At 49.8% G+C, this 13,133-nt stretch overlaps 1 long non-coding RNA gene across 1 annotated transcript in view; it reads left to right on the top strand.

The window, feature by feature from the left end:
• The window catches only part of LOC140385999 (uncharacterized), a 49,672-nt gene that overhangs the window by 25,306 nt on the left and 11,233 nt on the right, over window positions 1-13,133 (top strand). Inside the window, exon 2 of the long non-coding RNA XR_011933520.1 lies at window positions 12,577-12,641. This is a non-coding gene — a long non-coding RNA (uncharacterized lncRNA). The remainder of the gene's footprint in view (window positions 1-12,576; window positions 12,642-13,133) is intronic.

The raw sequence follows: 13,133 nt of genomic DNA, 5'->3' as shown, positions 1-13,133 counted from the left end.
GCCGCCCCCCGGCGATTCTCCGGCCGAACGGGGGGTCGGAGAATCCCGCCCTTTATGTCTCAGTTTTCAACATTCTAAAGGAATCTTCTAACTAGCCATCAGCCATGGTTCATACAACCAAAGTGACTGGATAAGTAAACAACCGTCATGCGCAATTTCCACTCAGTTAACTTTCTACGTGGACAGAAATGATGGAATTGGCCTTGACCATTTTGGATCTGAGGTTTACTGCGTTTTTGACTTATCTTCCGAAGCTTGACCAGAAAAATCATCCATGTGAGCTAAGTATTTTAATTTTATTGAAATGAAAGCCAAGTAACAAATAGGTTCTGTGTAGCACAGTCACAAAGACAAGCTTTTAACATTCGGTAGCCTGTGCCCTGTTTTTAAACTATTTTGTTCGGTAGACTCGTCCAAGAGAATGCAGCGAAAGCAAAGCACTTTTCAAGCTTTAATAAAACTGCTGCAATTTGCAATAACAGATTTTGCTTGGCCATTGGTTCCTCTGGCAGATCTGCAAGCTGGGCTCATTTTGAGCACTATCCCATTAGAGGCAAATGTTAAGTCTGGCAAATTCAATTTTCCACATAAAATGCTCAGAAGGTCTGGGAACATTTGATGTAATTATCTGCCATGCTGTGTTTTTGTACTCGGTCTTAAATCATATGTGCATGTGCGTATCCAAGAACTGGTGTCATTGAGAATTTGTCCAAAATACAATAATGTACCAGTGGTCTATTAGTATTTGAAAGTGCATTCTCAGCTTCTTTTCCTTTCATTAGTCTCCTCCAAGGCTATTGACCTCCATTGGTCAAATACATTCCTTGATAGTTTCTAATGACAATGTTAGTCCATGATTTACTGCCTGGAAGTCAGCACTCCATGGGGAAGAATGGAGTGCCAACAAAATAAAATTAGAATTCTCTGGATTAACGGCTGGATCTGCCATGCTGAGCTTGTCATCCTGCTACTTGTAGAGCCTGTGTTCTACAATGTTCAGTTTTGAAACATTGAGTTGGATTTTAAGGATGGTGATGCACTACTAATTACCACAAAGACGAGAGTAGCGGAATAATCGAGGCTTTACTGAGCAAAGACGTTGTGCCTCCTGTAGCTGCTACCAGAATGGCTGCAGCGCTGGTGAGCACACACATTTATACACCACCTACTGGGCGGAGCCAGCAGGCAGGGATTTACCCATGTACCTCTAGTATATGTGTCTTACCGTAATACATACAATACTGCGAGTGGTGACTACCATATTCACCCCCGTTTTTAAAAAAAGAGTCTGGCGGGGGTGGTTAAAAGAATTCCAAGTTCAGTCTGTCGGGAGCCTTCACCCTCCTCTGCGATCGCCTCAGTCCTAGTGGTGATGTGGGCGCTGGCTTGGTCACCTGTGACTCCGGGAGCATGTTGTCCTCATCTTCGTCACCCCTGAGTGGAACCAATGGGAGGACGGATCCTCCTGGGGCGGGGCTGCGGTGAGGTTCGCTGGGGGGAGGGGGAGTGGCGCAGGGGTGAATGAGGCAACGTGGGGGGGGGGGATTCAGTGGGTGCCAGGTCCCAGAGGGAGACTGTGTCCTGGCGCCCATTTGGGTGTGCCACGTAGGCGTACTGCGGGTTCGCGTGTAGGAAGTGGACCCTTTCGACCGAAGGGCCCGACTTATGGGTCCGCACATGCTTGCGAAGGAGGACGGGTCCAGGAACTGTCAGCAATGTTGGGAGTGAGACCCCGGAGGTGGAATTCCTGGGGAAGGCAAAGAGACGTTTATGAGGGGTCTCATTAGTCGCGGTGCAGAGGAGCAATCGGATGGAGTGGAGCGCGTTGGGGAGGACCTCCTGCCAGCGGGAGACTGGGAGATTTTTAGACCGCAAGGCCAGCAGGATGGCCTTCCAGACCATCACGTTGTCCCTCACCACCTGTCCATTTCCCCGGGGGTTGTAGTTGGTCGTCCTGCTCGAGGCGATGCCCTTGCTGAGCAGGAACTGATGCAGCTCATCACTCATAAAAGAGGATCCCCAATCGCTGTGGACATAGGTGGGGAAATCGAACAGTTTGAAGATGCTGTGGAGGGCTTTAATGACTGTGGCAGAAGTCAAACCGGGGCATGGGATGGCGAAAGGGAACCGGGAGTACTCATCGACCGCGTTCAGAAAGTACATCTTGCTGTCGGTGGAGGGGAGGGGTCCTTTGAAGTCTATGCTGAGGCGTTCAAAGGGGCGGGAGGCCTTCACCAGGTGCGCTCGATCTGGCCGGTAGAAGTACGGCTTGCGCCCCACGCAGACCTGGCATCTCTGGTGACAGTCCTGACCTCCTCAATGGAGTAGGGCGTGTTGCAGTCCTTGATGAAATGGAAGAACCGGGTGACCCCCGGGTGGCAGAGGTCATAGTGGAGAGCCCGGAGTCGGTCCACTTCTGCACTGGCACATGTACCGCGGGATAGGGCATCAGAGGGCTTGTTGAGCTTCTGGGGCGATACAAAATCTTGTAATTATAGGTGGAGAGCTCGATCCTCCACCTCAAGATCTTGTCGTTTTTGATCTTGCCCCGCTGTGTATTATTGAACATGAAGGCAACCAATCGTTGGTCAGTGAGGAGAGTGAATCTCCTGCTGATCAGGTAATGCCTCCAATGTCGCGCAGTTTCCACAATGGCTTGGGCCTCCTTTTCGACAGAGGAGTGTCGTATTTCTGAGGCATGGAGGGTGATGGAAAAGAAGACCACGGGCCTGCCCGCCTGGTTAAGGGTGGCGGCTAGAGCTATGTCCGATGCATCGCTCTCGACCTGAAAGGGGAGGGACTCGTCGATCACGTGCATCGTGGCCTTGGCGATGTCTGCCTTGATGTGGCTGAAGGCCTGGCGGGCCTCAGCCGTCAGGGTAAAAACTGTGGACTGAATGAGTGGGCGGGCCTTGTCCGCATAATTAGGGACCTACTGGGCATAGTTGGAGAAAAACCCCAGGCATTGTTTCAGGGCCTTGGGGCAGTGGGGGAGGGGAAGTTCCATGAGGGGGTGCATGGGGTCGGGCCATAGAACTCCATTTTCCACGACATTGCCAAGGATGTCTAAGCGATTGGTGCGGAACACGCATTTCTCCTTATTGTACGTGAGGTTAAGGAGTTTGGCGGTCTGGAGGAAATTTTGGAGGTTAGCGTCGTGGTCCTGCTGATCGTGGCTGCAGATGGTGATGTTATCTAGGTACGGGAATGTGGCCCGCAGTCCGTACCGGTCAATCATTCGGTCCATCCCACGTTGGAAAACCGAGACCCCATTAGTGATGCCAAAGGGAACCTTCAGGAAGTGATAGAGGCGGCCATCTGCTTCGAATGCAGTGTATTGGCGGTCCTCCGGGCGGATGGGGAGCTGGTGGTAAGCGGACTTCAGGTCCACTGTGGAAAAGACCTGACACAGTATATTGGCGGTCCTCCGGGTGGATGGGGAGCTGGTGGTAAGCGGACTTCAGGTCCACTGTGGAAAAGACTCGATACTGCGCAATCTGATTGACCATGTCAGATATGCGTGGGAGGGGGTACGCATCAAGCTGCGTGTACCGATTGATGGTCTGACTGTAGTCAATGACCATCCTGTGCTTCTCCCCAGTCTTTACTACTACCACTTGAGCTCTCCAGGGGCGGTTGCTGGCCGCAATGAACCTTTCCCGCAGAAGCCGTTGGACTTCCGACCTGATGAAGGTCCTGTCCTGGGCAGTGTACTGTCTGCTGCTGGTGGCGATGGGTTTGCAATCCGGGGTGAGATTCGCAAACAAGGAAGGTGGATCGACCTTAAAGTTCGTGAGGCCTCATATGGTGAGTGGGGGTAGGGGTCCGCCAAATTTTAAGGTTAAGCTTTGGAGGTGGCACTGGAAGTCCAGGCCGAGTAACAGGGCAGCGCAGAGGTGGGGGAGGACGTAGAGCCGGAATTTGCTAAACTCTACACCTTGGACGGTGAGGGTTGCAGTACCCCCGGATTTCCACGGAATGGGATCCGGAGGCCAGGGAGATTTTCTGGGTAACGGGGTGTACCGCGAGGGGGCAGCGCCTTACCGTCGTGGGGTGGATGAAGCTCTCTGTGCTCCTGGAGTCAAAAAGGCAGGTCACCTCATGCCCATCGATTTTCACTGTCGTTGTTGCGGTTACGAGGTGGGGGGCCGGAACTGATCCAGGGTGATCAAGGCGAGCTGCGGCAGATGCTTGGAGGTCCCGGGCTGGTCAGCGGTGGTGGAGGTAGCGAGCAGGGGTCCTGAGGCGCCGTCCAAAATGGCGCCGAAGATGCCGGCGCCCATGGGGCGCACATGGCGGGCGGCATCAAAAATGGCGGTGCCCACAGGCCGCACGTGGCATGCGGAGAAGAAGATGGCAGCGTGCACAGGCCGCAGGTGGCTTGCGAGGAGGAAAATGGCGGCGCCCCTGGGGCGCACATGGTGGGTGTAGGAACGCCGGGCCTGGAAACCACGGCGACCGACCGGGCCTGGCAAACAGAAACAAAGTGTCCCTTCTTTCCACATCCGTTGCATGTCGCGCTCCGCGCCGGGCACCGGGGGTGTTTGTTCTGCCCGCAAAAAAATAGCACTTGGGTGGCGCAGGCTTGCGGTGAGCTGCAGTCGGCAGCTAGTGGGGCCCATAATGCCCATGAGAGTGCCACGTGGTCGGGGGCATACAACTGGATGTTACGGGAGGCCACTTCTAACGAGTTCGCGAGTTGCCTAGTTCCCGCAAGATCAAGCGTACCCCCTTCCAGTAGGCGCTGGCGGACGTACGCAGACCTCATGCCCGTAACGAAGGCGTCTCGGATTAAAAGTTCTGTGTGCTGGACTGCCGAAACTGTCTGGCAGTCACAGTTCCTCTGCAGGATGTGCAGGGCATGCCAGAAAACGTCCAGAGACTCACCAGGGAGTTGCTGTCTCGTGGACATGAGGTGCCAGGCATATAGTTGATTGACTGGCCGAACATAATGTCCCTTCAGGTGCTCCATTGCTTCGGAGTAAGTGGGCGCATCCCGATGAGAGGAAAAATGTCAGGGCTCACCCTTGAATAAAGGACTTGGAGCTCCTGCACGTCCGAGTGTTCCTCAGCGGATGTTCGGAGGTAGCTTTCGAAGCAGGCTAGCCAGTGGTCAAAAGCGGACGTAGCTTTGGCTGCTTCCCGTACCAGCCTCCCCGAATAGGCGCTGGAATGTGGCGACTAGGGGCTTTTCACAGTAACTTCATTTGAAGCCTACATGTGACAATAAGCGATTTTCATTTCATTTCATCATTTCATTTCATCTGAGGGCTCAGCTGCAGGCGATCAGGCTTGATGCGAAGATCCATCGTTTTAAAAATCTTTGCTGAATAAATTGATGCACTATCAATTGCCACAAAGACGAGAGTAGTGGAATAATCAAGGCTTTATTGAGCAAAGATGTTGTGCCTCCTGTAGCTGGAACCAGAATGGCTGCAGCACCGGCGAGCACGCACATTTATACGCCACCTACTGGGCGGAGCCAGCAGACAGGGATTTACCCATGTACATCTATTATACGTTTCTTACCGTAAAACATATAACACTGCTAGTGGTGACTACCACAGATGGCGAGAGGTCAGCATTCACAACGCGCTACTGCCAACTCTCGGAAGGGCACTGCCGTTTAACACTCACTGCTGTGGCCACAAGTGGTACTACAGTGATCTGCCTGGAACCAAGTCCCAGGACCATTGAAAAAATAAGTCCCAGGGCTCCCATGGTTGGCAGGGTAGGGAGCGCTCTGGGCAGTTGGGAGGGAGCATTGCGGCATTGGAGGCTGGACCAGGGGAGAAGGAGGCCCCAAGCTTCAATGTCCTGGAGGAGAGGGTGCACCAACTCTGAAGGGGCCTTCAGGTTGAGGTGCTCACCCCTTTCTCGCCTGAGATGGAGAAAAGCTTTTTTCTCTGTTTCCCACCCTACCTGCACCCACTCCCACCAACCTGAAAATTGAGGCTGGATGGGTACAGGCCCTAAAGTGGCCACTAAGTGGAATTGTGTCTGGGTCAGGGTGAGCAAGGTCTTGGGGGAGGGGGAAAAATTCCTTCAATTCAATTTTATGCTCCTTCCCCCACCTCAAATTTGCCTTGCGGGAGTGTAAAATTCTACCCAATGGAATTTTAACACACTCCTCTGAGGTAAGTTATGCAATCATCGATAAAATTCACAATGAGGATGTGTCACTTATGTCAAAATTCAAACGAGAAAGGAATTTAGCCAACAAATTGGTGATTATTTGTTTACTTCCGCAATCTTAAATATGTTTTGATGGGACACTGCTTCATTTGATATTCAAAGTTGAAATTGATTTTACATTAATAATCTGGAAGATTTCGAAAGCATCAAGTAAAACTTGCCCACTTCCCTCGTTCTAGAACCAGCTCTGACTAGGCTTACAATATCACTGAGGTCCAACCACTGAGATGCGGTTGGGAACTCGTCCAAAAGGCCAGGCAAATGACGATGACCTCACTGCAAATTTGACAATGACCAGCATGTGCTTTTGCAAATGTCTCGAGAGTGCTGTCCGTTTCCTGCCTCCGTGCTGACTTGCGAATAAGTAACTGCAATGGGCCTAATTTCAGCTTTGCGACTTGCCATCTTTACAGCATTATGAAGATAATTTCAATACAGATGAAAATAAAAATTGTGCTGCTCTTAGAATGGTTATAGACAGGAGTTTGATAAAGTCATAAAAGAAATCATGCAAAAGGAAGATAGATAAAACACTGAGAAAGTGATGGATGGAAAACTTGTCAAGAGGTTTGTTGTAACAGGGAACTAGTCAAGGTAAATTGTGATTGCCAGTGCAAGATTAACGATGCTCTACATTGTAGCACAGCAATGTCATATTATGAAATTGCTTTCCTATCAGAGGACCTCAACCATCAAGAGCATATGAAGGAGGCTTGTGTGCCAGTGCCCGCATAGTTTTGAACCATTAAATGCAATGGATGGATGAGTCGCTGACCTGAGCGCGTCATTTCATAATCATGATGTGTTGGGTACTCTGCTACACAGACGAACCAACACAGTTGCGAATGGTACAACTCAGTTTTATTACTAACATTTATTTACAGTGGTAAACTGGTTACTGAGGTTCGATCATAACCCTAGAATCTGTGGACCTATTCCTAATACTATCTTGTAGTGGCACTCAGCACATGGTGGATGTCTGAGTGGCTTGCTGTGAGCTCTGTGCCCTGAGCTGTCTCCTGCTGGAATGCTCAGGAAGTGTTGTGTTCCCTATTTTGTACTGTGTATGCTCTTGCCTGTGATTGGATGTGGTGTTGTGTGTGTGTTGATTGGTCCGTTGATCTGTCCATCAGTATGTATGTATGTATGTGCTATGATGTTTACCTGAACATCATGACAAATAATTAGACTTTCTATTCTAAAGCTTGATTGCAGCAGGGCTTCCCAGTAACGTAAGCCCATTGCTTGGAGAAAAGCATTTTCCTCATCATTTTAAGTGAACTGAATCTATCACCCAGTGATGCATGTTCTTTGAGAATGAATCAGTTGTGTTGACCAGCTGTCTACAACAGCCTCCATGCCAAAGTCCCATCTCACTTCAATCTTGTGAGCTGCACGAGAGACATGGCAAAAGTTCATGTCAACCTGTATCATTTGTATTATTAATTCCAATTCGTCTTTATCTCAGTGAAGTGATGTGTCGCTGTCTCTGACAGACAGCAGATACTCTGGTGGTACCCAAATAAGCAAAATGAAAGGTAATATTATTCTGACAGTAGTTCAGTGGGATTATGTAAACATTTTGATGCTTTGTTTAGCAACATATTCAAGAGAAGCTGCATTATTTAAATGGTAAATGTTTCCAAAGGGATTTGCTCCTTTGCCTGCCTGACAACCACTGCAGGAGAGTCCTTTGAAATAATTTTCCCGCTGTCAATTTATCCAGATTTTACTTGTACTGGCAAGTATACAAGTGGAGTACCACAGACATCAGTTCCTCAGCAGCTGCAAGTCATATTATTTTATTAATGACCTTGACAAAGGAATAGGAAAGTGCATACCTAGTTTAGCAAGTGATGCAGAGTTCTGTAAAATTAACTAAATCCGAAAGAATAAAATAAAAATATTGCGTATGCCAGAAATTTGAAATAAATACAAAAATAACTGGAATAACTCAGCATGTCTGGCAGCATCTGTGGAAAGAGAAATAGAGGGTGGGATTGTCCGGCCCTTCAGCTGGCGGGATCTTCCGAAGGCAACACCCCCCACCCCTCACATGCTGATGCCACTAGATCCCTAGTGGCAAATGGCGTGTGCGAATTGGGAGGGGGGGTGGAAACCCAGCCAGAGTTAGTGTTGAGTCCAATATGGCCACTTCCATGCACTCTGGACTTAATTGGTCTGGGGTCACTCGTCCCCTGACTGCTGCAGTCCCCGCAGAGGCCACTGCTCTCCAAGGCGCTGCTGGGGTTGAAGAACTTACAATTGACTTTCCGGCAAGTGGGTGGGGCCACTGCCTCTCCATGAAATGCTAGCCGTACGATTGTCAATCCAGCCGCAAGAACTCAGTTCAAGCTTTGTGCATGAATGCTTTTTATTATACAAGCTTTATTACATTGACTAAAAACAGTACTCAATTTTATGTGTTCTACGATGCCAAATTAAAAGACAAGATGGCATACAAACAAAACAACCTGTTGATGTGTTATGTACTCTGGGATAACGCAGGCTGCAACTGGATGCAGCTTTAACCAAAAGATACTCCAGACCTTGAAGTTAGTTCAATCTGATTTATTGAACCAGTAGCACAGTTAGCACAGTTCTCTATGAGTTCAACTTTCTGCTAACCTAAGTGTGGTTACTCTGTCTGACTGAACCAGATTAGCCCTTAACCACGTGCTGGAGGTGTGATACTGTACATATACCCTGACTCACTCTGTAGATGTTCGTCAGTGGAAAGAGACAGAGTGTGAGTGCCTCGTGCCTTTTATAGTGAGATACCACCCTTGAGTGTCCTGCCTGCTCATTGGTCATGTCCTGTTCTCTGTGTTCATTAGTTGCCTGTCTGTGCCTGTCTGTATATCATTATCTGCATGTCTGCATATCATGACACCTGTTTCCTACGCTCAGCGGTGATCACTTCATTTCCAGACTGTATTTTCCGACCTATCCGATTTATGTCCCGCATAATTTTAAACACCTCAAAAAGGTCTGCTCTCAGCCTCCATGGAAAACAATCCCAGACAAACGAGTCTCTCTTCATGGCTGAAACTCTCCAGCCCAGGCAACATCCTGGTGAATCTCCTCTGCACCCTCTCTAATGCAATCACATCCTTTCTTCCATGTGGTGACCAGAACTGCATGCAATAATCTAGCTCTGGCCTAACGAACGTTTCATACACCCCAATCATAACCTCCCTGCTCTTATATTCTATGCCTCAGTTAGTTAAGGCAAGTATCTCATATGCCTTCGTAATCACCTAATGTACCTGTTCTGCTGCCTTCAGTGACCTTTGGACATGCATCCCAAGGTCCCTCTGGTCCTCTGTGCTTTCTAACATCATACCTTCCAAAAAGCATCACCTCACATTTTTCAGGGTTACATTCCAGGCTGGATTCTCCGCTCCCCGATGCTGAAAATTGTACTCGTGGAGTATGCCGCGCCGAGTATTCACCGCCTCCAGCCATTGCCTGAGGCCCGCCCCACGATGCTCTGTTGCGGACCGGCTGATTTCCCGATGGTGTGGTTCTAACATGGTCCCAACGTCCGTGATTTTCACATGGCGGCTACGCACTCAGTCCGGGGCCGCCACAGTGGGGGAGGGCCGATCAGCGGGCGGGGGAGGTTCCATTCGGGGCTGGGGGCAATATGTGCGGGCTGTCCGGGGCACACGAGTGGCCGATGCGGGGCACTCTTTTGCCAGTCCAGGTCTACGGGCTGAGTTCGTCATGGAGCATGGCACGGCCGCTGGAGGCCACCGCCTTCCACATGCACGGCTTTTGACCCGAAAGTGCGGAGGGGCCATATCAGCAGCTAGAGCTGCGAGCTCTACGGCAGCTGCCTGCTGGCCACCAGTAAAATAGGGAATCTATGCCCTTTTGATGCCCGTTTTCCTGGTGTAAAAGGCCACAGTTTCCCCGATGGCTTGGGGACATAGTCCCCAAAACAGAGAATCCAGTCTGCCATTTTCCACTGTTCTGCCCACCTGACCAGCCTGTCCGTATTATCCTGTAATCTAACACTTTCCTCCTTCATATTGACCACACCACCAATTTTCGTGTCATCTGCAAACTTACTGATCATACATAGAACATACAGAGAACAGTACAGCACAGAACAGGCCCTTCGGTCCTCAATGTTGTGCCGAGCTTTGTCCGAAACCAAGGTCAAGCTATCCCACTCCGCATTCACATCTAGATCAGTAATATACACAACAAACAGCAATTGACCCAGTACTGATCCCTGGACACCATTGGACACAGGCTTCCTGACAACGTTCAACCATCACCCTCTGCCTCCTGCCACGAAACCAATTTTGGATCCAATTTTCCAAATTGCCTTTTGGCCCATGGGCTCTTACCTTCTTGATCAGTCACCCATGTGGACCTTGTCAAAAGCATTACTGAAGTCCATGTATGATGTGGAGATGCCGGCGTTGGACTGGGGTGAGCACAGTAAGAAGTCTTACAACATCAGGTTAAAGTCCAACAGGTTTGTTTCGAATCACTAACTTTCGGAGCACTGCTCCTTCCTCAGGTGAATGAAGAGGTACTTTCCAGAAACATATATAAAGACAAAGTCAAAGATGCAAGACAATGCTTTGAATGTGAGCATTTGCAGGTAATTAAGTCTTTACAGATCCAGAGAGAGGGGTAATTCCAGGTTAAAGAGGTGTGAATTGTCTCAAGCCAGGACAGTTGGTAGGATTTTGCAAGCCCAGGCCAGATGGTGGGGGGTGGCTTTGGATTCATGTCACATTACATTCACCCCCCCACCATCTGGCCTGGGCTTGCAAAATCCTACCAACTGTCCTGGCTTGAGACAATTCACACGTCTTTAACCTGCAGTGCTAAGGTGCTCAGGTGACACCAGCAGTGTCAGGGTGCCACCTGCCCGGAGCCTGACCACCCACCTGGAAGACCCCCAAGTGCCATTCCACCTGGTCCCTGTTTGTGGGGACCAGTGCTGAATGGCCCCCAACTGGAGTCTCCTCGGCGAGGTCGATAGACGCTGGGTGACCGTTTGATCCAGCGTCAGCACGGCTAAGTGAGTTTCTAAACTTGCTTACCTATGCGAGTCTGGACCCCACCCATTGTGGACGGGATCACAACGTTTAGCAAGATCTTGCGAGGCACAACAACCATCGGGAATCCCGGGAGAGGACTGTTCCAGATCTACCAGCCGTGTCCCGTCCCAGTTCCGGTGGGACACGAACTGTAAATCGTGCCCTCTATCAACTCCACTGCCCTCATCTACACACCTAGGCACTTCCTCAAAAAATGTAATCAAATTTGTTAGACATGACCTCCCCCTGAAAAAGTAATGCTGAGTATCCTTGATTAATCCTTGCCTCTCCAAATGGAGATTCACTCTGTCACTCAGCTAATATCTGGCTTGATATGTCTCCAAATCCCAAGAGAACCATGTTTGCAAGACAGGGAGTGCCAACAAAATGAAAGATAACATATTACAACAGTAGTTCAGTGCGCTTAATTAACCATTTTGATACTTTGTTCAGTCCTACAGTTCCCCCGGCAATCAACATTGCTAAGTGGCTCCTCTCTGAGATGCCCATGTACAAGTGTAAGAAAGTATATTAAGTAAGTGTAACCCTGTCAAATGCCAGGGTCCCACTCAAGTCCCGGCTTAGGTTAATGCCGGTGCGGAGTCTGCACATTCTCCCTGTGTCTGTGTGGGTTTCCTCCAGGTGCTCCGGTTTCCTCCCACAAGTCCCGAAAAGGTGAATTGGACATTCTGAAGTCTCCATCTGTGTGGAGACCTCCGAACAGGCGCCGTAGTTGGCGACTAGGGGATTTTCACAGTAACTTCATTGCAGTGTTAATGTAAGCCTACTTGTGACAATTATAAAGATTATTATTATGATTATTATAAAAGCCCATTAGTGCCCCAGGTGAGACTGCATCCTTTGCGCTCACACACTTCTGCAAAATTCCTCCTGTTGCCTAGGAGGAGATGGTGACAGGTTTATCACTTCATTGTCTGAATATCAATGAGGAGTGTGGTGGCCTGCTTCACCGTGCAGACTCCTTCAGACCTCCTTCAGACTACAACCTTTGCACCTCTGCGTGGGCAGTAGTGGTCACTGGTTCATGTGCAACTGGTGTGGGTTGTGGCAGAGGGCTTTGGGAGGTGGAAGAAGAAGAGGGTGCTGAGGAACTCTCGGTACATCCACCCTCCACAGTCACCTGAACAGCACTGGGTTAGTCTTCTGGTGATGCTCTTGAGGCTGGCTGCTTGTGGGCAGCAGTCGTCCATTCTAACAACTGTTGTGCCAACTGTGCAACCTGTTAAGGGTTCACAGCTCCTCATGCATTCCATGGATGTTAGCACTGATACCCTTTTCTTTTATTTTCCCTCAGGTGTTATCATGCAGGGCACAGAAGTTGCTGAGTGAGTGTTTCCTGAGAAGGGGAGTGAATAACAGGTAAGCTCTTTCTTTCTTTTTTTCTCTAGAGGGGCTGGCAGGGAAGATAGTGCAATGTTCCTCCTGCAGAATGTTTGAGGTGAGGGACGCTGTCAGTGTCCCTGCTGATTTCATCTGTGGGAAGTGCACCCATCGCCAGCTCCTCAGAGAGGGGCTGGGAGGAAGCAGTCAGTACAGGGATCCCCTGTGGTCGTTCCCTTTAGTAACAAGTATACCACTTTGGATACTGTTGGGCGCGGGGGGGGGGGGGGGGGGACTTACCAGGGGTAAGCCATGGGGTACAGGTCTCTGGTACAGAGTCTGTCCCTCTTGCTCAGAAGGAAAGGGGGAGAGGAGTAGAGCATTAGTCATTGGAGACTCCATAGTTAGGGGGATAGGTAGGAGATTCTGTGGGAACAAGAGAGACTCGCGGTTGGTGTGTTGCCTCCCAGGTGCCAGGGTACGTGAGGTCTCAGATCATGTTTTCGGGATCCTGAAGGGGGAGGGGGAGCA

This window comes from Scyliorhinus torazame, chromosome 11, assembly GCF_047496885.1.
Source record: "Scyliorhinus torazame isolate Kashiwa2021f chromosome 11, sScyTor2.1, whole genome shotgun sequence".
Lineage (NCBI taxonomy): Eukaryota > Metazoa > Chordata > Chondrichthyes > Carcharhiniformes > Scyliorhinidae > Scyliorhinus > Scyliorhinus torazame.
The sequence above is the reverse complement of the archived record's forward strand: the minus strand, read 5'-3'. Positions and strand labels throughout refer to the sequence as shown.